Source organism: Pinus tabuliformis, chromosome X (genome assembly GCF_031772625.1).
Source record: "Pinus tabuliformis cultivar Carrire ecotype Pingquan chromosome X, CPIR1, whole genome shotgun sequence".
Classification (NCBI taxonomy): domain Eukaryota; kingdom Viridiplantae; phylum Streptophyta; class Pinopsida; order Pinales; family Pinaceae; genus Pinus; species Pinus tabuliformis.
Window position 1 is genome coordinate 1,504,729,116 of NC_142308.1, and position 25,843 is coordinate 1,504,754,958.

A 25,843-nucleotide genomic window follows, 5' to 3' on the forward strand; every position below is an offset into this window, starting at 1 on the left:
AGTACTCTGGTACTACCTTGTTCTAACAATCTTTTGTTTGCCAACATCTGTTTCATATGCTTTAGATCTGTTCTGACAATAAATTTAACACTTTTCAAGAACAAGTGAAATCTCTTTATTCCTCTCTTTACTGCAAGTATTTCTTTATGAGAAGAAGGATACTTTTTCTCTGTATCATCAAAAGATCCTGAGGAATAGGCACAAACCAATTCTTTTCTTCCATGCTTTTGTAACAAAACTGCAGCCCAAGTGTGATAAGAAGCATCTGTTTCAAGTATAAAAGGAAGATTAGTATCAGGAAGCTTGAGTTTTGGCAAATCATTAAGCTTACTCTTAATACTAATTACTGCTGCTGTCATTTCATCTGTCCAACTGACAACTTTCTTCTTTAGTCTGTTCTGCAGTATATTTGTATCCTCTGATTGTTTAGCATAAAATTTTCTTATATAATTCAGACATCCAAGAAATCTCTGCAGGGTCTTTACATCGGCAATTATATCAGGAAACTTTAATAGATGGATTAGCACATGTGGCTGAAGTTCTACATGTCCTTTTTCTATGTGTAAACCCAAGTAATCAATCTTGACTTTTCCAATCTGAAACTTCTCTTCTGAATCTGAAAGTACTAATCCATGCTTATATACAAGTTGGTAGAATTGTTCTAAATGGATCTTGTGCATATTTACATCTCTACTAAATACAAGCAAATCATCAATATATACAATAATGTACTCTTCCCCACCAAAAATGTCTTCCATCCTTTTTTGGAATTCAGATGGAGCATTTTTCAAACCAAAGGGCATCACAGTCCATTGATATTGGCCATGAGGAACAGTGAAGGCTGTTTTATACCTGTCAGCAGGAATAATACCAATCTGCCAAAATCCACTTTTAAGATCAAACTTGCTAAACACATTAGCATTAGCAATCTTAGCAAGTAACAATTCTTTGTTAGGCAGAGGATATCGAATAGGAAGAAGAGCATCATTCAAAGCCTTATAATTAATCACAAGCCTTTTCTTGCCTCTTTTCTGCTCACTATGCTTATTGACATAAAAATCCGGGCAGGCCCAAGGGCTCTTGCAGGGTTCAATAAGCTTTTGTTCTAACAATTGTTCAATTTCTGCTTTGCATAATTCTTGCTCTTTTGGACTCATATGATTTGCACTGGCTTTTTGTGGCCTAGGAATATATCCTTCTCGGTAAGGTAGTGCAACAAAATACTTTTCTCTTACCCAAAAGGCATCTGGCCTACTGGAAGTACAATCTGCACGAAGTTTATCAGAAATTTGTTGCAAAGTTTTGGGACCATGTAACTCTGCATTTTTTACGATCTTATTAATCTTGGTCAGATCTTGCAGACTATACTGGAGAGGATCCTGATCTTCAGGCTGCACATTAATTTTGTAATCACTGGAAGCAGGGACTGTGATAGGACCAGCAGTGGTGGAGAATATAACATAATCTTGTCCAAAAGTGACTGGCAAATATTTCTTCAGAAAATCTTGTCCTAACAGAACATCAGCACCAGTATCAAAACTATACAAAGTGACAAAAACCTGGACATCATTCAAGAAAATAGGAAATTCAGGAGCTATGTGACTTATTTCCATTAAATCACCAGTGATAGCCCTGAATTGGAGTTTAGTAGGCTGCCAATAATAATGAGGAATGGCTTTATATTTGCAGCAGCTACTCATAGCACCAGAATCTATTTGAGCATCCAAAGTATAAGGTTTAATGCTAGGGACTTTAATTCTTATTGGAATAACTACTCTATCTCCGATGCCCATAACATTAAAAAGCTCAACATTTTTCTTTGGGGATATCTCTTCAATAACTGGCACATTTTTCATCAGTAGGCTTGTTAATTTAGAATTACAATCATCATAATCAGAAATAAGTATTTGAAGTTTGGATGACAACTGTATCATTTCTGACCTTGTATGATGAATTGAAGATTCCAAATCTGTGATCTTCTTTTTAAGAGCATCAATTTGATTCATACCTGGAGATACTGAAATCTGCAAAGGTCTGAACATTGAATCGAACTCTTTCTCGATGAAGTCATCATCATCTCTTTCTTCTTCTGAAAATCTTTCTTTCCTTTTGGATGGCAGTTGTTTCTCAAGATTCTCAAGTTTTTCAGTCAATCTTCTTCTTGCCGTAAACTGAACTGGATCTAACTGTGCTAGATCAGCTTTGACTGCTGCAATCTTTGCTTGTATCTCTCCTGAGGAATTCAAACTGAACATTTTAATATCAGGAATGAATGTTTCATCAGAATCAGATGATTCTGAATCAATTGTTAATTTCCTGATTTCAGGAATTTCACTATCTGAAGATTCTGAAGAAGAACTTGAAACTTCAAAATATTCTCCATCAGAGTGGGATATGAGATCCCAATCTTGTGGATCATGTATTGTAGAAAAGATATTCATTATCTTCATCTGCTTTTTATCTTTTCTTTCTCTGCAAGCGTTAGCATAATGACCTTCTTTACCACAAATAAAACACACACCTTTTTTAGAAGGTTTTGATCTTTTCCTAAATACTACCCTTCGTCCTTTAAATGATCTTTTGGAAGGAAAGTATTTTTTCTTTTTAGGAAAGTATTTATCAGCCTTGCAGGAGCAAGAGTTATCAAACTTTGCCTTTTTAGAAACCTTTCTTTCACTTTTCTTGTGACAACCAAAATTATAGGTTTCTTTGAAATTATTGCAAAGCTTTGTGCTAAAGTGCATCTGTTTTGAAAAATTCTTCTTGGCTTTGCTCTCTGCACATTCTTTCTGCAATATTGTGACAATCAATTGGTGAATAGCTGCAAATGATTGTCCTTCCAAATTTACTTTATGATCTGCTATGTACTGGTTAATTAGATCAGGAATTTTACCAGGCATAGACTGGATGTAATATCTCAGATAGGCAACATTATGTGGATCACTAGCCTGATACAGAAGTTTTTGCATAACACAAAAATACTCTTGCAAGTAATCAATGTCGCATAACTTCTGGGAGAGAAATAGCTGTGAATGATGGGCTGAATCTTCGGGACTAATCCAACAAATTCATGTTTTAAAGCTTCAAACAGTGCTCTTAATGGATCAGTACTATGTTCAACTATTTGATCTTTCTCTTCCTCTGCAAGCCTTTCCCACCATTGCTTTAGTATGCCAGTAAAAGACCATACAATCTGAGTAACTACATCAGACCATGATACTTTGGCTTCAGCTTTCCTCTGTAATGCCCAAGCATGGACATTATGCAAAACAACAATTACTTCATTATAATCAAGGCAATCAATATTTACTAACAATGAATTTCCATATCCTCTGGAAGCAGGATTGTCTAGCCTTATAGGTATAGATTGCGGATTTTCAGTATATCTGCTGAACGGGCTGGATGCTGATGCTTCATGTGCATTGGTATCACCAGCACCTCTTTTTCCTTTGTTGGAATGGAAAAAGGAATCACTTCTGTCTCTTTTAGAACTTGATTCACCTTGTGTTTGCTCACCAGTTACTCCTGACATGGCCATTATTGAAGGAGCAGATGGTTGGCCATTTTGTTTCATCAAAGAACTAAGGCTGACATAGTTCTTTGGTAGTCTTAGACTTTCAACAGAAGGAAGATCAGCTAGTCTATTCTTCATCAACTCTGTCTTTTCTCTAGCTAGATTGATTCCTTTCTTGATCTTCTCAAGTCTGGCTTTATCTATATTCTCTATCCCTTTAAAAAAGATTTGCTTTGATTCATCAGAATTGGAGAATTTCAGCTTTGAACTTAAGACATCTACTTCTCTATAATGAGGTGGAGAAGCAGGAGTGGGGAGTGCATTTGTAAGATGTTCCAAAGACTTGGAGATGATACCCATGTTTGACTGAATATTATTTAACTTTTGTGTGTGTGTATCTTGGATTCCCAATGTCTCAATATAACCAGTATGCATCTTTTTGATGTGCTCTTTAATTTCTAAAACATCTCGGGCTATATCATCAATATTCTGAAGAATACAAACTATTTGGTAGTTTGTATAATTATGCAGCTTTTCATTTTCATTCTGATCTGGATCAGAAGTTGCTCTCACAGATAACCATTGGAAATCTGCTTTCTTCGTTCCATTGCTAAATGTCCTTCTATAATTTCCAGATTCTAAATATCTTTCTGGTATTTTTGCAGTAACTTCTGACTGAGCTCTAGGAAGTGAGAAACTTTTGATATCAGGTATAAAGATTTCAGAGCTAGGGGATTCATCAGTCTGGAATGTAGAAGATGAAGATGGAACACAGAACTGACAATCATCAGGTTTATGAGAGGTGGATTTTCTATGATCCTCTCTTGGAGCAGAATGTCTTGATGATAAACTTCTGGGAACAGGGGGTGTATGTGGATTCCTACCACCCAAAATTGTAGATCTAGGGAAGGATGACATAGATCTAGTAAGTGAAGGAGTGGTAAATTTAAGACCAGAGGATCCGTCAGGATGATGGACGAGAGACAATTTCGGAGGAACTTTAGATGTTTGCAGTTGAGGATATTTCTGTGAAAGTGGAATATAAGTACTATTCCATTCATCTGGAAGAGTACATTCTGCAAAACCAATCTGTAGGGGAGCAATGTTACTAGGGCCAACAATAACACCTTCTTTTAAAGCTCTACCAACTAACTTTGGATTCAGAGGAGGCATGGAGGTGGAGACAAATCTCAGGCATATAGAAGCATGGAGCTGAGCAATCTGTGATTGTGGGGCAACGTCAAAACCATAAAACTGAATATAAGCGTTCAAGAATTCATTGATATAAGGGTATGTCAATGAAACTTGATACCTAGGGATAACTGATGACCAAACAGGGCCATTATTGAGGGGACTTTGGAATCCTCCCAATAAAGCGTCGTCGAAGTTATTCATTCTTGTATCAAGGACACATGTCAAGCATGAAGTATTTAGACCAGGACGAACTAGAGGATTAATTCCAAATTGTATGATACCGATATGGATATATCTATAACCATTTTCTAAACCCCATTTGATATTTTCTGGCTGTATTAGTGGGATTTGATATACAGACTGGTCAGTGGAAATAGGAATATTCACAGATGTAAATCTAAATAACTGAGTAGCTCGAAACTGGAAAACAGGCATTTTATAAAGCTTATCAATATCAATCTCTGGCAATGTCCAGTTAGGCTGTGGTTCAAATTCTTGTACTAATACTTTTTCATCATAGAGAACATCTTCATTTCTGGTTTTATTTAAAAACTTATTCATAAAAGACCATCGATTCTTATGAGCTATCTTTCTGTCTTCGGGCTTCTGAAGAGAAAACTCATTCATATAACCAGCCATTGAAAGAAAGTATGAGTAAGCACCTGAACAGAGGAGAATCAAAGCTTTTGTGCACCAGGAAAGCAAACACGGCAGTCCCTCGCCTTCACAGCTCTCTACCAGCGCCTTATCGCAAACTTAGACTCGTGGACAGTAGCTCAGACAAATACTACTTAATGGAAGAACCAGACAATTTAAAACATCTCTTGGACAAAGAACCAGATGGCTCTGATACCATAAATGTGCAAAGATGCAAAGATGTGCAAAGATATATTTACTTTTCAAATAATTACAGAATCCAGATATGAGACTAGCGCTCCGTGATGCAAGCAGATCGAGAAAAGTTCTCGCAGATGCAGAGCAGGGAGACTTCACTCAGACTATAATACTATTCAGACTCTCTCAAAACTCTTAAGACTCTAATGCCCCTAATGAGGTTACAATGCTAGTATTTATAATATCCTAGCAGGTCATCTGGTGAAAGATTTTACCGGGAACTTGAAACCAAAAGAATCAAACTTTCGCTAGAACATCATGCAAGATGTCTATCACGAAAGAACTTTGTACAAAAAAGTAATGAATAGTTCTTAAGATTCGGGCAAGTGGGGACAACCACTTGTTATCTCGTCCCTTGGAGGCTAAGCCATATGGGGACCGAATCATGACATCTCTGAAGTGAAAAGAAGGCCGGAATCTAGGACATCGGCTCTTATACAAAAGTAATTACACAGTGGAGATTTTATTCGGACTAAATCCCACGAAAACCAAAGAACAGCAGGATAAAGTAATTACACAGTGGAGATTTTATTCAGACTAAATCCCACGGAAACCAAAGAGCAGTATATGTACAAATAAAGCAGGATATGAAAGGATTTCATTTGATTGATCCTTTCAATCAGTCGCTGTTAGCCCTGTCGTCATAATCATGTGCATGTGTATCTGGAACAGCTGGATCATTATGGCCAAGTCTGATTTGGTCTTGTTCTATCAATTCCTCAATTAGTTCTTCATTATTTGGAGCCAGCACTTCGTATGGGATAGATTCATCTAGCCAATATGGTGCTGTATCTCTGGTACAACAAAAGAATGGGAATGTGAACATGAATGTTGGCCTGTCTTGTGGGTCCACTGATATCAATCCTCTGAATCTGACAGAAAGCTTAAAGGACTCATCTTCTTCATTAGGAATGACAATTGTGTGTTTGTGGATGAATTCAAACTCTAAGACGTAATCATTCTGGACAGCTACATGCATTTCCCAATGGAAGATTCTGACAAACTCAGCAAAAGTCCTATAAAAAATGCTTTTAGCTCTAGGCACATGTCTAAACATGAATAGCTTAAACCATGGACTCCACCAATTGTTAGAGGGATCTATAGCGTGAGCATAAAATATGACCTTAACCGAACCATGTATCCTAGCTCTTTGGTGGATAGAAAAGTAGTCTGACCATGTCCAGTCAGTATTTTGAATACACCCAAAATAAACAGGATCTGGTTCCCTAGACAATGCATAATAAACACGCCATGGCCTAATCCTATATGGTAACTCTTTTGTATATGACCATCTAGACTCCTCAGAATCAAACCATTTTTGCAAAATGATTTGTCTTAAGCAAAATGGCAAGACTCGGACCTGTTTTGATAGACATTCTAGACAAAACTCATAATGACAGTTACTACAGACTGTAACATACTTAACTCTTTTAGACTCGACATGACTGGACTGACTTGTAGAAGCTTCGTGCTGATTAAGTGGTCTGAACATCTTGATCTCCTTGGTTTCTTGAGCACCTTCTCTGGTAAGCATGTCAGCAAGATAATTTTCTGCACCAGATTTGTAAATAATATCAAAATCAAAACCTTCTAGCCATAGTGCCCATCTTAGTACTCTGGTACTACCTTGTTCTAACAATCTTTTGTTTGCCAACATCTGTTTCATATGCTTTAGATCTGTTCTGACAATAAATTTAACACTTTTCAAGAACAAGTGAAATCTCTTTATTCCTCTCTTTTCTGCAAGTATTTCTTTATGAGAAGAAGGATACTTTTTCTCTGTATCATTAAAAGATCCTGAGGAATAGGCACAAACCAATTCTTTTCTTCCATGCTTTTGTAACAAAACTGCAGCCCAAGTGTGATAAGAAGCATCTGTTTCAAGTATAAAAGGAAGATTAGTATCAGGAAGCTTGAGTTTTGGCAATTCATTAAGCTTACTCTTAATACTAATTACTGCTGCTGTCATTTCATCTGTCCAACTGACAACTTTCTTCTTTAGTCTGTTCTGCAGTATATTTGTATCCTCTGATTGTTTAGCATAAAATTTTCTTATATAATTCAGACATCCAAGAAATCTCTGCAGGGTCTTTACATCGGCAATTATATCAGGAAACTTTAATAGATGGATTAGCACATGTGGCTGAAGTTCTACATGTCCTTTTTCTATGTGTAAACCCAAGTAATCAATCTTGACTTTTCCAGTCTGAAACTTCTCTTTTGAATCTGAAAGTACTAATCCATTCTTATATACAAGTTGGTAGAATTGTTCTAAATGGATCTTGTGCATATTTACATCTCTACTAAATACAAGCAAATCATCAATATATACAATAATGTACTCTTCCCCACCAAAAATGTCTTCTATCCTTTTTTGGAATTCAGATGGAGGATTTTTCAAACCAAAGGGCATCACAGTCCATTGATATTGGCCATGAGGAACAGTGAAGGCTGTTTTATACCTGTCAGCAGGAATAATACCAATCTGCCAAAATCCACTTTTAAGATCAAACTTGCTAAACACATTAGCATTAGCAATCTTAGCAAGTAACAATTCTTTGTTAGGCAGAGGATATCTAATAGGAAGAAGAGCATCATTCAAAGCCTTATAATTAATCACAAGCCTTTTCTTGCCTCTTTTCTGCTCACTATGCTTATTGACATAAAAAGCCGGGCAGGCCCAAGGGCTCTTGCAGGGTTCAATAAGCTTTTGTTCTAACAATTGTTCAATTTCTGCTTTGCATAATTCTTGCTCTTTTGGACTCATATGATTTGCACTGGCTTTTTGTGGCCTAGGAATATATCCTTCTCGGTAAGGTAGTGCAACAAAATAATTTTCTCTTACCCAAAAGGCATCTGGCCTACTGGAAGTACAATTTGCACGAAGTTTATCAGAAATTTGTTGCAAAGTTTTGGGACCATGTAACTCTGCATTTTTTACGATCTTATTAATTTTGGTCAGATCTTGCAGACTATACTGGAGAGGATCCTGATCTTCAGGCTGCACATTAATTTTGTAATCACTGGAAGCAGGGATTGTGATAGGACCAGCAGTGGTGGAGAATATAACATAATCTTGTCCAAAAGTGACTGGCAAATATTTCTTCAGAAAATCTTGTCCTAACAGAACATCAGCACCAGTATCAAAACTATACAAAGTGACAAAAACCTGGACATCATTCAAGAAAATAGGAAATTCAGGAGCTATGTGACTTATTTCCATTAAATCACCAGTGATAGCCCTGAATTGGAGTTTAGTAGGCTGCCAATAATAATGAGGAATGGCTTTATATTTGCAGTAGCTACTCATAGCACCAGAATCTATTTGAGCATCCAAAGTATAAGGTTTAATGCTAGGGACTTTAATTCTTATTGGAATAACTACTCTGTCTCCGATGCCCATAACATTAAAAAGCTCAACATTTTTCTTTGGGGATATCTCTTCAATAACTGGCACATTTTTCATCAGTAGGCTTGTTAATTTAGAATTACAATCATCATAATCAGAAATAAGTATTTGAAGTTTGGATGACAACTGTATCATTTCTGACCTTGTATGATGAATTGAAGATTCCAAATATGTGATCTTCTTTTTAAGAGCATCAATTTGATTCATACCTGGAGATACTGAAATCTGCAAAGGTCTGAACATTGAATCGAACTCTCTCTCGATGAAGTCATCATCATCTCTTTCTTCTTCTGAAAATCTTTCTTTCCTTTTGGATGGCAGTTGTTTCTCAAGATTCTCAAGTTTTTCAGTCAATCTTCTTCTTGCCGTAAAGTGAACTGGATCTAACTGTGCTAGATCAGCTTTGACTGCTGCAATCTTTGCTTGTATCTCTCCTGAGGAATTCAAACTGAACATTTTAATATCAGGAATGAATGTTTCATGAGAATCAGATGATTCTGAATCAATTGTTAATTTCCTGATTTCAAGAATTTCACTATATGAAGATTCTGAAGAAGAACTTGAAACTTCAAAATATTCTCCATCAGAGTGGGATATGAGATCCCAATCTTGTGGATCATGTATTGTAGAAAAGATATTCATTATCTTCATCTGCTTTTTATCTTTTCTTTCTCTGCAAGTGTTAGCATAATGACCTTCTTTACCACAAATAAAACACACACCTTTTTTAGAAGGTTTTGATCTTTTCCTAAATACTACCCTTCGTCCTTTAAATGATCTTTTGGAAGGAAAGTATTTTTTCTTTTTAGGAAAGTATTTATCAGCCTTGCAGGAGCAAGAGTTATCAAACTTTGCCTTTTTAGAAACCTTTCTTTCACTTTTCTTGTGACAACCAAAATTATAGGTTTCTTTGAAATTATTGCAAAGCTTTGTGCTAAAGTGCATCTGTTTTGAAAAATTATTCTTGGCTTTGCTCTCTGCACATTCTTTCTGCAATATTGTGACAATCAATTGGTGAATAGCTGCAAATGGTTGTCCTTCCAAATTTACTTTATGATCTGGTATGTACTGGTTAATTAGATCAGGAATTTTACCAGGCATAGACTGGATGTAATATCTCAGATAGGCAACATTATGTGGATCACTAGCCTGATACAGAAGTTTTTGCATAACACAAAAATACTCTTGCAAGTAATCAATGTCACATAACTTATGGGACATTGATTACTTGCAATGGTTCTTTGTCCAAGAGCTGTTTTAAATTGTCTGGTTCTTCTATTAAGTAGTATTTGTCTGAGCTACTGTCCACGAGTCTAAGTTTGCGATAAGGCGCTGGTAGAGAGCTGTGAAGGCGAGGGACTGCCGTGTTTGCTTTCTTGGTGCACAAAAGCTTTGATTCTCCTCTGTTCAGGTGCTTACTCATACTTTCTTTCAATGGCTGGTTATATGAATGAGTTTTCTCTTCAGAAGCCCGAAGACAGAAAGATAGCTCATAAGAATCGATGGTCTTTTAAGAATAAGTTTTTAAATAAAACCAGAAATGAAGATGTTCTCTATGATGAAAAATTATTAGTACAAGAATTTGAACCACAGCCTAACTGGACATTGCAAGAGATTGATATTGATAAGCTTTATAAAATGCCTGTTTTCCAGTTTCGAGCTGCTCAGTTATTTAGATTTACATCTGTGAATATTCCTATTTCCACTGGCCAGTCTGTATATCAAATCCCACTAATACAGCCAGAAAATATCAAATGGGGTTTAGAAAATGGTTATAGATATATCCATATCGGTATCATACAATTTGGAATTAATCCTCTAGTCCGTCCTGGTCTAAATACTTCATGCTTGACATGTGTCCTTGATACAAGAATGAATAACTTCGACGACGCTTTATTGGGAGGATTCCAAAGTCCCCTCAATAATGGCCCTGTTTGGTCATTAGTTATCCCTAGGTATCAAGTTTCATTGACAGACCCTTATATCAATGAATTCCTGAATGCTTATATTCAGTTTTATGGTTTTGACGTTGCCCCACAGTCACAGATTGCTCAGCTCCATGCTTCTATATGCATGAGATTTGTCTCCACCTCCATGCCTCCTCTGAATCCAAAGTTAGCCGGTAGAGCTTTAAAAGAAGGTGTTATTGTTGGCCCTGGTAACACTGCTCCCCTACAGATTGGTTTTGCAGAATGTAGTCTTCCAGATGAATGGAATAGTACTTATATTCCACTTTCACAGAAATATCCTCAACTGCAAACATCTAAAGTTCCTCCGAAATTGTATCTCGTCCATCATCCTGACGGATCCTCTGGTCTTAAATTTACCACTCCACTTACTAGATCTATGTCATCCTTCCCTAGATCTACAATTTTGGGTGGTAGGAATCCACATATACCCCCTGTTCCCAGAAGTTTATCATCAAGACATTCTGCTCCAAGAGAGGATCATAGAAAATCCACCTCTCATAAACCTGATGATTGTCAGTTCTGTGTTCCATCTTCATCTTCTACATTCCAGACTGATGAATCCCCTAGCTCTGAAGTCTTTATACCTGATATCAAAAGTTTCTCACTTCCTAGAGCTCAGTCAGAAGTTACTGCAAAAATACCAGAAAGATATTTAGAATCTGGAAATTATAGAAGGACATTTAGCAATGGAACGAAGAAAGCAGATTTCCAATGGTTATCTGTGAGAGCAACTTCTGATCCAGATCAGAATGAAAATGAAAAGCTGCATAATTATACAAACTACCAAATAGTTTGTATGCTTCAGAATATTGATGATATAGCCCGAGATGTTTTAGAAATTAAAGAGCACATCAAAAAGATGCATACTGGTTATATTGAGACATTGGGAATCCAAGATACACACACACAAAAGTTAAATAATATTCAGTCAAACATGGGTATCATCTCCAAGTCTTTGGAACATCTTACAAATGCACTCCCCACTCCTGCTTCTCCACCTCATTATAGAGAAGTAGATGTCTTAAGTTCAAAGCTGAAATTCTCCAATTCTGATGAATCAAAGAAAATCTTTTTTAAAGGGATAGAGAATATAGATAAAGCCAGACTTGAGAAGATCAAGAAAGGAATCAATCTAGCTAGAGAAAAGACAAAGCTGATGAAGAATAGACTAGCTGATCTTCCTTCTGTTGAAAGTCTAAGACTACCAAAGAACTATGTCAGCCTTAGTTCTTTGATGAAACAAAATGGCCAACCATCCGCTCCTTCAATAATGGCCATGTCAGGAGTAACTGGTGAGCAAACACAAGGTGAATCAAGTTCTAAAAGAGACAGAAGTGATTCCTTTTTCCATTCCAACAAAGGAAAAAGAGGTGCTGGTGATACCAATGCACATGAAGCATCAACATCCAGCCCGTTCAGCAGATATACTGAAAATCTGCAATCTATACCTATAAGGCTAGACAATCCTGCTTCCAGAGGATATGGAAATTCATTGTTAGTAAATATTGATTGCCTTGATTATAATGAAGTAATTGCTGTTTTGCATAATGTCGATGCTTGGGCATTACAGAGGAAAGCTGAAGCCAAAGTATCATGGTCTGATGTAGTTACTCAGATTGTATGGTCTTTTACTGGCATACTAAAGCAATGGTGGGAAAGGCTTGCAGAGGAAGAGAAAGATCAAATAGTTGAACATAGTACTGATCCATTAAGAGCACTGTTTGAAGCTTTAAAACATGAATTTGTTGGATTAGTCCCTGAAGATTCAGCCCATCATTCACAACTATTTCTCTCCCAGAAGTTATGCGACATTGATTACTTGCAAGAGTATTTTTGTGTTATGCAAAAACTTCTGTATCAGGCTAGTGATCCACATAATGTTGCCTATATGAGATATTACATCCAGTCTATGTCTGGTAAAATTCCTGATCTAATTAACCAGTACATAGCAGATCATAAAGTAAATTTGGAAGGGCAATCATTTGCAGCTATTCACCAATTGATTGTCACAATATTGCAGAAAGAATGTGCAGAGAGCAAAGCCAAGAAGAATTTTTCAAAACAGATGCACTTTAGCACAAAGCTTTGCAATAATTTCGAAGAAACCTATAATTTTGGTTGTCACAAGAAAAGTGAAAGAAAGGTTTCTAAAAAGGCAAAGTTTGATAACTCTTGCTCCTGCAAGGCTGATAAATACTTTCCTAAAAAGAAAAAATACTTTCCTTCCAAAAGATTATTTAAAGGACGAAGGGTAGTATTTAGGAAAAGATCAAAACCTTCTAAAAAAGGTGTGTGTTTTATTTGTGGTAAAGAAGGTCATTATGCTAACGCTTGCAGAGAAAGAAAAGATAAAAAGCAGATGAAGATAATGAATATCTTTTCTACAATACATGATCCACAAGATTGGGATCTCATATCCCACTCTGATGGAGAATATTTTGAAGTTTCAAGTTCTTCTTCAGAATCTTCAGATAGTGAAATTCTTGAAATAAGGAAATTAACAATTGATTCAGAATCATCTGATTCTGATGAAACATTCATTCATGATATTAAAATGTTCAGTTTGCATTCCTCAGGAGAGATACAAGCAAAGATTGCAGCAGTCAAAGCTGATCTAGCACAGTTAGATCCAGTTCAGTTTACGGCAAGAAGAAGATTGACTGAAAAACTTGAGAATGTTGAGAAACAACTGCCATCCAAAAGGAAAGAAAGATTTTCAGAAGAAGAAAGAGATGATGATGACTTCATCGAGAAAGAGTTCGACTCAATGTTCAGACCTTTGCAGATTTCAGTATCTCCAGGTATGAATCAAATTGATGCTCTTAAAAAGAAGATCACAGATTTGGAATCTTCAATTCATCATACAAGGTCAGAAATGATACAGTTGTCATCCAAACTTCAAATACTTATTTCTGATTATGATGATTGTAATTCTAAATTAACAAGCCTACTGATGAAAAATGTGCCAGTTATTGAAGAGATATCCCCAAAGAAAAATGTTGAGCTTTTTAATGTTATGGGCATCGGAGATAGAGTAGTTATTCCAATAAGAATTAAAGTCCCTAGCATTAAACCTTATACTTTGGATGCTCAAATAGATTCTGGTGCTATGAGTAGCTGCTGCAAATATAAAGCCATTCCTCATTATTATTGGCAGTCTACTAAACTCCAATTCAGGGCTATCACTGGTGATTTAATGGAAATAAGTCACATAGCTCCTGAATTTCCTATTTTCTTGAATGATGTCCAGGTTTTTGTCACTTTGTATAGTTTTGATACTGGTGCTGATGTTCTGTTAGGACAAGATTTTCTGAAGAAATATTTGCCAGTCACTTTTGGACAAGATTATGTTATATTCTCCACCATTGCTGGTCCTATCACAATCCCTGCTTCCAGTGATTACAAAATTAATGTGCAGCCTGAAGATCAGGATCCTCTCCAGTATAGTCTGCAAGATCTGACCAAGATTTATAAGATCGTAAAAAATGTAGAGTTACATGGTCCCAAAACTTTGCAACAAATTTCTGATAAACTTCGTGCAGATTGTACTTCCAGTAGGCCAGATGCCTTTTGGGTAAGAGAAAAGTATTTTGTTGGACTACCTTATTGAGAAGGATATATTCCTAGGCCACAAAAAGCCAGTGCAAATCATATGAGTCCAAAAGAGCAAGAATTATGCAAAGCAGAAATTGAACAATTGTTAGAACAAAAGCTTATTGAACCCTGCAAGAGCCCTTGGGCCTGCCTGACTTTTTATGTCAATAAGCATAGTGAGCAGAAAAGAGGCAAGAAAAGGCTTGTGATTAATTATAAGGCATTGAATGATGCTCTTCTTCCTATTAGATATCCTCTGCCTAAAAAATAATTGTTACTTGCTAAGATTGCTAATGCTAATGTGTTTAGCAAGTTTGATCTTAAAAGTGGATTTTGGCAGATTGGTATTATTCCTGCTGACAGGTATAAAACAGCCTTCACTGTTCCTCATGGCCAATATCAATGGACTGTGATGCCCTTTGGTTTGAAAAATGCTCCATCTGAATTCCAAAAAAGGATGGAAGACATTTTTGGTGGGGAAGAGTACATTATTGTATATATTGATGATTTGCTTGTATTTAGTAGAGATGTAAATATGCACAAGATCCATTTAGAACAATTCTACCAACTTGTATATAAGCATGGATTAGTACTTTCAGATTCAGAAGAGAAGTTTCAGATTGGAAAAGTCAAGATTGATTACTTGGGTTTACACATAGTAAAAGGACATGTAGAACTTCAGCCACATGTGCTAATCCATCTATTAAAGTTTCCTGATATAATTGCCGATGTAAAGACCCTGCAAAGATTTCTTGGATGTCTGAATTATATAAGAAAATTTTATGCTAAACAATCAAAGGATACAAATATACTGCAGAATAGACTAAAGAAGAAAGTTGTCAGTTGGACAGATGAAATGACAGCAGCAGTAATTAGTATTAAGAGTAAGCTTAATGATTTGCCAAAACTCAAGCTTCCTGATACTAATCTTCCTTTTATACTTGAAACAGATGCTTCTTATCACACTTGGGCTGCAGTTTTGTTACAAAAGCATGGAAGAAAAGAATTGGTTTGTGCCTATTCCTCAGGATCTTTTGATGATACAGAGAAAAAGTATCCTTCTTCTCATAAAGAAATACTTGCAGTAAAGAGAGGAATAAAGAGATTTCACTTGTTCTTGAAAAGTGTTAAATTTATTGTCAGAACAGATCTAAAGCATATGAAACAGATGTTGGCAAACAAAAGATTGTTAGAACAAGGTAGTACCAGAGTACTAAGATGGGCAGTATGGCTAGAAGGTTTTGATTTTGATATTATTTACAAATCTGGTGCAGAAAATTATCTTGCTGACATGCTTACCAGAAAAGGTGCTCAAGAAACTAAGTAGATCAAGATGTTCAAACCACTTAATCAGCATGCAGCTTCTACAAGTCAGTCCAGTCATGTCGAGTCTAAAAGAGTTAAGTATGTTACAGTCTGTAGTAACTGTCATTATGAGTTTTGTCTAGAATGTCTATCAAAACAGGTCCGAGTCTTGCCATTATGCTTAAGACAAATCATTTTGCAAAAATGGTTTGATTCTGAGGAGTCTAGATGGTCATATACAAAAGAGTTACCATATAGGATTAGGCCATGGCGTGTTTATTATGCATTGTCTAGGGAACCAGATCCTGTTTATTTTGGGTGTATTCAAAATACTGACTGGACATGGTCAGACTACTTTTCTATCCACCAAAGAGCTAGGATACATGGTTCGGTTAAGGTCATATTTTATGCTCACACTATAGATCCCTCTAACAATTGGTGGAGTCCATGGTTTAAGCTATTCATGTTTAGATATTTGCCTAGAGCTAAAAGCATTTTTGATAGGACTTTTGCTGAGTTTGTGAGAATCTTCCATTGGGAAATGCATGTAGCTGTCCAGAATGATTACGTCTTAGAGTTTGAATTCATCCACAAACACACAATTGTCATTCCTAATGAAGAAGATGAGTCCTTTAAGCTTTCTGTCAGATTCAGAGGATTGATATCAGTGGACCCACAAGACAGGCCAACATTCATGTTCACATTCCCATTCTTTTGTTGTACCAGAGATACAGCACCATATTGGCTAGATGAATCTATCCCATACGAAGTGCTGGCTCCAAATAATGAAGAACTAATTGAGGAATTGATAGAACAAGACCAAATCAGACTTGGCCATAATGATCCAGCTGTTCCAGATACACATGCACATGATTATGACGACAGGGCTAACAACGACTGATTGAAAGGATCAATTAAATGAAATCCTTTCATATCCTGCTTTATTTGTACATATACTGCTCTTTGGTTTCCGTGGGATTTAGTCCGAATAAAATCTCCACTGTGTAATTACTTTATCCTGTTGTTCTTTGGTTTCCGTGGGATTTAGTCTGAATAAAATCTCCACGGTGTAATTACTTTTGTATAAGAGCCGATGTCCTAGATTCCGGCCTTCTTTTCACTTCAGAGATGTCATGATTCGGTGCCCATATGGCTTAGCCTCCAAGGGACGAGATAACAAGTGGTTGTCCCCACTTGCCCGAATCTTAAGAACTATTCATTACTTTTTGTACAAAGTTCTTTCGTGATAGACATCTTGCATGATGTTCTAGCGAAAGTTTGATTCTTTTGGTTTCAAGTTCCCGGTAAAATCTTTCACCGGATGACCTGCTAGGATATTATAAATACTAGCATTGTAACCTCATTAGGGGCATTAGAGTCTTGAGAGTTTTGAGAGATTCTGAGTAGTATTATAGTCTGAGTGAAGTCTCCCTGCTCTGCATCTGCAAGAAGTTTTCTCGATCTGCTTGCACCACGGAGTTTAACTCTTTAGTCTGTATTGTGAGTTTGAGTTCTTTGAGTTTTAGACGAGACGAGATCTCCCTGCTCTGCATCTGCGAGAAGTTTTCTCGATCTGCTTGCATCACGGAGCGCTAGTCTCATATCTGGATTATGTAATTATCATAAAAGTAAATATATCTTTGCACATCTTTGCATCTTTGCACATTTATGGCGCAAATCGCTCATCAAAAACTGCCTCAGAATTCGATTCCGGGGCTCCGAAGTGCGATTTTCGCGCCTCTGCGTCCAAAAAGGGCTGATGACGTCAGCATGACATCAGCATTGTACGGCGGGTGACGTCAGCATGACGTCAGCATGGCGACGTGGTGGGATGACGTCAGCATGACGTCATCACGTACGGACGATGACGTGGCAGGTATGGTGGCGGGACACGTGGCAGTGACGTGGCAGGAGGCCACGCAGGTGGGTGACTCATCGGATGACTGTACAAGGGGGGTGACGTGGGCTATTGACTGTGCAGGGGTGACGTGGGCTGGTGACGTCACCAGGCGGTAAGCGGTATGTGGCGCACCGCTTATGGGGGATGGCGGTTTCGGAGGGAGGGGCTCCGCCACAGCCCGGCGCTTGACGCGTGGCGGGGGTACGGCGGCAAAACCGCCAAAATCCCGGACGTTAAAGGCCGGGCGCGTTGGGGATGAGGATGCCCGCCAGCCGTTGATCTGCGGGGCCGTGGATCAGACGGCTGGCGGCAAACGTGACGGGACAAGGGGTTAACGGGAGGGAATATTCGCAGGAATATTCCGAATTTGATACTGCGCGCGGTGGGTTATAGACTTAGGAAAACTGGTTTGCGGGGTTAAATAAAGGCGCGGGTTAATGTTTATGCGCAGGGTCTTTGGGTTAGGGGCGGAATGTAGGTTTTTACAGTGGAGGGGTGAAATTTTTCACGGGGGAAAGGTGAAATCATGAGTTTTTTTTTGGGGGTTTTGGAGTTAAAGGAGAGGTTATTGGCTGACCAGATGTCAAACCAGTTCCTCAATGACGGATGGGCTAAAAACAGTCCCAGATGGACTGAGATTTCCCGGACTTAGTAGAATTATGGCTATAGTGCTAGGGATGGGATATTTACATAGGGGAGTGTTATATAAATGATTTTTAGTAGGGGAAAGGGGCAATTGTTAGGGAGCTACATAATAAAGTTAGAAGTTAATATGGAGATGAAGAGAGGGCGCTAAGGTGTGAGACCTTATGCCATTTGGGGAAAAGAAGGCTCACAGATGATGAGTGAGCAGTCCTTGAGTGAAGGAGATCCTCACCAAGGCACATGTAATGGAAACGATGTGACTGAGAGGCTCAAGCAGATCTTGACCTCTTGGGGGATGTTAGTAAGTGACTTGGGGGGGAATGAAGAGAGGGGGATGTTAATGAATCTTCAGCCTGAGTACTTTTATGAAACTGTAAAAAACTGCCCGATAACTGTGATCAGAAAAGATAAGACATTGTGGAATACAAAATTGATCACTAGTCATGATTCTGCCACACCAAAGCTACCTACCCAGCCTACTGTCCTAACATTTTTTCTTCTTTTTATTTTGGGTGCACTTGGACTTGCAGACCCAGATTCACAGTTTTTTCTTTTGAATTTTCCTATCTAGATCTGCACTTATTTCTGCCAGGGCCCAGATTAAACAGTTGGGTCCCCTTGATTCTCTACCTATCTACAAATCTGCCAAGATTAAATGGTTTGGATAGATGTCATTCTCTATATTCTAAAACAGGAAATTGAAACCTAGGGAGACCAGGATTAGACTGTCTGGACCTCCCTTGAAGAACTTCTTCAAAACTGGAACAATTCACCAAAATTGGAAACAACAGTAACATTTGTATTGGCATACTTTATTACTCCTTCTCTGGTTTTCTTCTCTGGAAATATGGAACCTTGCTGCAAGAAAGATGACATATTTGGCATGTAAAAATGTCAATCATGAAATATGAAACCTGTTGCAACAGGAGGCTAACAGTGGCTCCACTTGGGGATGGCTTTTCCTTGTGAAAAGTCAAGAACAACAGTTCAGACTGCCTTGATCTCTGTTGCCACTGTAAACTGAAAAAACCTCTTTGCTCTGGCTGTTAGAAATATGAAACTTTGTGACAAAACGACCTTCTTCTTGATTGAATCTTTGTGAACTGCTCAGCAACGCCTGCTTTCTTCTGCGTGCTGTATTATTATGTACAATGCTGTCTGAGAATATGTCTTTGAAAACATGGATCGCAACTTGATGTACTTCCTTCAGCTTAGGTGTGAAATAAATTGCTGAAATCTTTCCTCTTCTGTTGACCTTTTCTTGCCTGAGAATTGTAAGTGCAAAACAGCTTCTTTTTGACTCGAATTGCTGTTGTGACGTTGTCACTCTTGCTGCTTTGCTTATATTGATACAGAGATGGGTCTTTGAAAACTGGACAATCAGCACCGGCTGTGCCTCCATGAATTTACTACTGTTTCTTCAATAATCGGCCTGCTTATCAAAATGAATTAAAAACAGTGTTCATATATACACAATATAACTGTACAAAAATATTTACAGGACTTTCGTTGTTTTAACAACAAGGATCGTGATAATGTTTCAACATCCTGCCATTTACAGGTCCTTCTTCAATAGTGTTGTCCTCCATAGATTTGAGAAAATAGGTGTTGTTTCCTTGAACAATAGAAATAATAAATGGGCCTTTCCATAGGAAATCAAACTTTGCATGCTTGCCTTTGTCTTCTCTTCTTGAGTCCCACTTTAGAACTTTGTCATCAATTCTGAAATCTTCAGCTTTAGCTCTCTTGTCAAACATCTTTTTGAGCTTTTCTTGCAAAATCTGTGCTCTGTCATATACTTGTTCTCTGGTTTGCTGGAGATGGATCGTCTGATTAATTCTTCTTTGAATGTCATTTGGTTCCGCCTGGATCTCTTGTAACAGCTTGATGGTGGGAATGCCGAGGGATGAAGGAAATCTAGCCTCCATGCCATATACCAGCTCATAGGGGCTCATTCCGATTGATCTTTTGCTTGAAAGTCTGTCTACCCATAGGGCATTCACCAGCTTTTTGTGCCAGTTTTTCTTGTTTTCTTCTAGTATCTTCTTTATGATGTTGATGAGGCTCTTATTAGATGATTTGGCCAATCCATTGCCTTGAGGATAATATGCTGTAGAGTGGTCCAGGGTAATATGAAACTTATGGCAGAAACTGATCATCTTTTTGGACTTAAAGGCAGCGGCATTATCAGTGATGATTTTCTCAGGACAGCCAAATCTAGAAAGGATGTTGCATTCAAGGAATTGGATAATGATAGTATCATTTGCCGGTCTACAAGGAATGGCTTCAACCCACTTGGTGAAATAATCGGTGGCTGTTAGGATCCATTTGTGTTGGCCTGAGGAAGAGGGATGGATTTCTCCAATGAAGTCAAGACCCCATTGTTGAAAAGGTTTTTCGATGGAGATTGGCTTAAGGGGCAGGGGCAATAATTTTTTCTTGCCTTAAAAAATTTGGCACTTATGACATGTTGTGGAGAATTTTTTAATATCTGCAAAAAGAGTGGGCCAGTAGAAACCAGCCCTCAGGATTTTGTCTGCTGTGGACTTCCAGTAAAGATGTCCTCCACAGTCACCTGCATGGAATTCTTTCATGACATTGTTGGTTTCATTCATGGTCAAGCAATTTAACAATACACCTTCATGATTTCTCCAAAATAACGCACCATCAACAACACAACATCTCAAAGCTTTCATCTTCAAAAATGTTTTCTTTGTTCTGGACAATCCTGGGGGAGCACACAGGTTTAACAATACAAAGAAAATATCAGTGTACCAGGGGCATTGCAGAAATATTTCACTGATCTGTGGAGTCGCCAGCTCTAGTTCATTGTCCAGCTGGTTAATGTCTAAGACCTGAAAGTTTGTTTCGGACATCAGTTTAGCTAAACCTTGTCCCTTTATCAGCTTGGTTGGTTTTAGTTCAATGTCATATTCGAGGATACTTGCTATCCACTTACCTCTTTTTCCTTCTAATCCGTCTTGAGTCAGTATGTCTTTTACAGCAGCGTGTGGGACGTAGGCGATCACGTGTGAGTACAGTATATATACTCTAAAATCCTTGATGGCCTTGATAAGCGCGTAGGCCTGTTTTTCCATTATCGGGTACTTCAGTGGGGCGTCTCTTAAGGCTCGGCTGAAAAAAGAAATTGGCTTTTCAGCTCCTTGTTCATCCTTTTGCAGCAGGACAACAGCTATCGTATGCTCGGATGCAAATGAAAATATGATGAAATCTTTATCGAACTGTGGACTAGTTAGGACAGGGGTTTGAGTTAAGGCAGATTTGATACTCTCAAATGCTTGCTTAGCTTCCAGGGACCATCTTACCTTGGCATCCTTCTTTAGCATGTTGCTTAATAGTCTTATTAATTCAGCCAGATTTGGAATGAATCTTCTCAAGAAGTTGATTTTCCCAAGGAATGCTTGTAACTATTTTACGTTTCTAGGGTATGGGATTTGGAGGATGGCTTGTATTCTCTCAGGATCAATCCTGATCCCGTCTTTTGATATGATGTGGCCAAGTAATTTTCCTTCCTCAAGGCCAAATAAGGACTTCTTAGGATTTAAGGAAATTCCATATTTTCTGCATGTTATGAAAATTTGCCTAAGATGCTTGAAATGTTCTTCATCAGATTTGGAAAATGGGGTTAAATCATCGAGGTACACAACTAGGAAGTCATGTATTTCTTTGGCGAAAGCAATATCCATTTCCCGTTGAAAAGTAGCACCAGCGTTTTTAAGTCTGAATGGCATTTTTACATACTTAAATGTTCCCCAGGGTGTGGTAAAAGTTGTTTTGTCTTGGTCATCTGGGTGAACAAGTATCTGGTTAAAACCTGAAAATCCATCTAGTAAAGAGATTCTAGATGATCCCACTACTCTCTGTAATATGTGGTCCATTTTGGGCAAAGGGTAGTGGTCTTTTAAGGAGACTTGGTTTAAGTTTCTGAGGTCTACACAAAGTCTGATTTCACCTGTCTTTTTCCTTGTAGGAACAAGATTGGACACCCACTCAGAGAATCTGATAGGTGCTATAATGCCTGCTTCCCACATCCTTTTTACTTCTTTTTCAATCGGGGGAAGCAGCACGGGGTTGATTCTTCTCAATTTCTGTTTGAAGGGCTTCTGATTGGGCTTCAATGGGATGGTGTGCTGAATTACAGATGTATCATAGGACTTCAAATCCTCATAGCTCCAAGCAAATACATCTTGAAATTCTTTGAATAAGTCAATGTACTTGGGCTTTTGATCGGGTGGCAAGTTTTTGGACAGTTTGATCATTTTCGGATTCTCTGGTGTCCCAATGTTGTGTTCTTCAATTTCCGTGTTTATTGGTTGCAATTTTGGTTTTCTGGGAACGTCATTAGAGTCAAACATGTCTTCTAGTGGAGTTAGCCCAGCGGGCAAAAGATTATCCTTTAGGTCAATGATTTCTACTTCTGTTTTGTCTATTTCTTCTGCCTGGGTTTGTCTTAGCTGTTCAATGTTTTCATTGTCAAAAACGGTTGGTTTCAGAATTAGTTTGGCTGTTGCAGCATCTAAAGCTTGCTGACTTTCATTTCTCTGCTGTTCAGAATCTGTCATGTCATCCGTGTCAATGTGAATATTTGAGAATTCGTGCGCAAGGGTAAGGAAATTGTTAATCTGGGCATCATTCTCGAACACTTGCCAATCTCTTACATTATTTGGGACGGTGGGTCTATGTTTTATTTCGGCTGTGAAGTGATGATTTGGGTCAAAAGGGAGCTTGCATGTACTCGCGAAGGTGGCTAGGCTGTGTGCATGAATGTTGTGATTTCTGGAAATCTTGTCAAGCTTGAATTCAGTGAATGACTGGAGCATGTCAATAGCAGTTGTTCTGTAGGCTCTCATTCTATTGTCATTGGTAACAAAATTACCTTTTATCTTTTGTATAACTAGATCAGAGTCACCTAAGATAGATATTTTTACAGCACCTAGAGTTTTCAGCAGTTTAAGGCCTAACAACAGAGCTTCATACTCTGCCGTGTTATTTGTGCATTTGAAATTCAGTCTGTAGGCATGTCCTTCTGCATGGTTATCGTGCGTATTGTGAATCCAAACACCTACCCATGCTCCTAACTTGTTAACAGAACCATCAAACTCCAAGAACCATGTGATTTCTTGCTTGTGATCAGTATCAAGGAATTGAGCTGTTTTAGGATTGGGCAGATTTAGAATTTTTGTTTGGGGAGGTTCTTGTAACATGCTGGTTGCATTTACTGTTTTGACAATCTTTTTATTATGGGTAACCGCTTCTTCACTGATGGGCACTTGTTGTTCTAGAGCGAAAGGTTCCTTATTGGTGGGCAGATCCAAATCATCATTAAATAAAATGAAAGAATCCATATCAGAATGGATTGAATAAATGGGAAAATTTTCAGGCTTGTTTTCACTACTCACTACATATTTCATGAGCGTTTCTCTGTATAGTCTCTTTGGTTGCCCAAAGACTGAAATGGTAGCATAGGAAAGGTCTAGTTGAAGGGATCCTTGAAGCTTTGCTCCCCATGATCTTGACAGGAGCATACCATACTTGGGAGGAATATCAGCGACCACTACATCCATGAGAATGGTCTTGTTCGGATATTGGACTAGGGAAACACATAGGTCTTTGATGAGACCTAGACATTTCACTTGACTCGAGTCAAATGAGTATAATTCTTTGTAAGGTCTTGTAATATTGAGGTTCAGTTTTTCCATCACTGCTTTGGGCATAAGATTGTGTGATGCCCCTGAGTCAAACATAGCGTTGTGTAAGACTTTGTCATGTATATGCAGACTAACATAAAAGGGTGGGACAGGTCCATAGGTAGATTTTCCATTAACTTCTGGGCCAAATAGCAGTTCAGGGGAATCATCCAAAACATTTACATCATCTTAATTTTCTGGAATTTGCAATGATCTTCGAATTTGTTGCCTATACACATCGTGCTTAGCCAATTCTGAAAGAGGAATGGTTATCTTGAGTTTTCCAATCTCTGTTTCTAAACTAAAAGGCTTCTCCAAGGGAGTCTTGGTATTGGCATTGGCAGTTTTTCCCTCTTCATTTGAATTCTCAGCAACTTGCTCCTGTTTATCAATGCTATGGGATGTATTTTCTTGCGGTTTGACAATTTTAGGAGAACTTTTTGGGACGCTATTTGAGTTTTGTTTTGAGAAAGGAGGTGTCAAAGGCTGCTCAACAGCAGGCTGCGTGTCTGTTATATCCTCTACGGTCACTTGACTTGAGTTTGAGGTAGTCGAGTCAGCTGGTTGGGTTATGACAGTTGTGTTTTTAATCTTGTTGGGCTGTTTGGTTTCCTTTGTCTTGCCTGGCTCAGAGATGTCGATGGTCCTAGTTCTGAGCTTATACTGTCTGTGTACTTCATATACAGCAGTATCATAACCTTGTTTAAAATCAAAAGATTTGCCAGTTTTAGTTTGAAATTGATTATCATCATGTTCATTATGGTCTTCTTGTGTCAGGAAAGTTTGATACTCACCCTTTAGATCCATTACATTTATGTGATCGTCTTCTATAGGCTGATTGGATGTGGATCCTTCTACGTAGTTATCTTGAAAAGGGGGTCTAATGTCTTGGTCTTGGTTAGGCCTACCAGCATTTATGTTCTGTGTTTTCCTAAAATTCGGGTTCCTTATAGTGTTGGACTGCTGCCCTTCCCATGATGCTTTTCTCTCAACATGTTCTACTCTTTCTCCTAGTCTTTGCAGGCCATTAATGATAGCGTCAAGTTTTTGGTCAAAGGCTGAGGGTTCTTCCTTAAAGGTGGTTCTCTTTTCCATCCTTGCTCTGTTTCTTTTGGCAATCAAGTTGGCTTCTACAGTTACCGCAACCTTTTGGGCGTCTTCAAGGGTAGCGAGAGCCCTTTCTTTCAACTGATATGCCATATCAAGGTCAAAACCGTCGGGAAATTTGTACAAGGCTAAATCTGGTGGAGGTCTTAGATTCTGTGGTATCACGTTATATACATTGTTGAATCTTGCACAGTACTCCAAAACGGTCTCTTGAGGACCTCGTTTGATTGTATCATATTCAGCTAGTATGTGCAAAGGATCTTTCTTTTTCTCCCATCTGTTGGTAAAGGCTTGGTAAAGCTCATCAGGAGTGGTTATGGAGTTTGCAGCAAGTGATCTGAACCAAGTTCTTACATCACCTGTCAGGCTTTGGACAAAGATTCTCATTCTCACGTTGTCATCATCTATTTCATAGTTCTCAAAATAGTCTTGCATCTTTTTGGCATGCTGAATAGCTGTGAAGGCACCAGTGGAATCAAAATATGTGATTTTGGATTGGTAATCCTGAGGTAAAGCTGCAGCGTTAGCAGGCAACTGCAAGGGTGCATATCTATTGGCCATATTTGCAAGGTTTATAGGAATGACAGGGATAACTGGGACAAC